The sequence below is a fragment of the Penaeus monodon genome, chromosome 28, assembly GCF_015228065.2.
Source record: "Penaeus monodon isolate SGIC_2016 chromosome 28, NSTDA_Pmon_1, whole genome shotgun sequence".
Taxonomy (NCBI): Eukaryota; Metazoa; Arthropoda; class Malacostraca; order Decapoda; family Penaeidae; genus Penaeus; species Penaeus monodon.
This window is the reverse complement of record NC_051413.1, coordinates 7311319-7311582: the sequence shown is the minus strand read 5'-3', so window position 1 is coordinate 7311582 and position 264 is coordinate 7311319. Positions and strand designations below refer to the sequence as shown.

At 45.5% G+C, this 264-nt stretch overlaps 1 long non-coding RNA gene across 1 annotated transcript in view; it reads left to right on the top strand.

The window, feature by feature from the left end:
• LOC119591343 overlaps positions 1–264 on the top strand; it is a 3827-nt gene that overhangs the window by 2604 nt on the left and 959 nt on the right. The window lies entirely within an intron of this gene.

The window sequence follows — 264 nt, the reverse complement described above, 5'->3', positions numbered from 1 at the left end:
TTACTGAATGTTTATTTTTTATTTTTTTTTGCTTGTAAACCTGATGTTATGTGGATAGCTGGCTCACGCCGGCAATTCCACAAGCGACTTTGGAGTCTGTTTGCATGCAGTCGCACCCTGTCGTGCATCAGAGAGCAACCAGGTCCCCTGGCCTTGGGCCAGGTGAGGATCAGGGGCTTGTATATTCCAACACGCCCTTGAGCTTTACGGCTTTGAAAGGAAGTGAAACCATACAAACCACAACCATTTGAATTTGGAAATTAC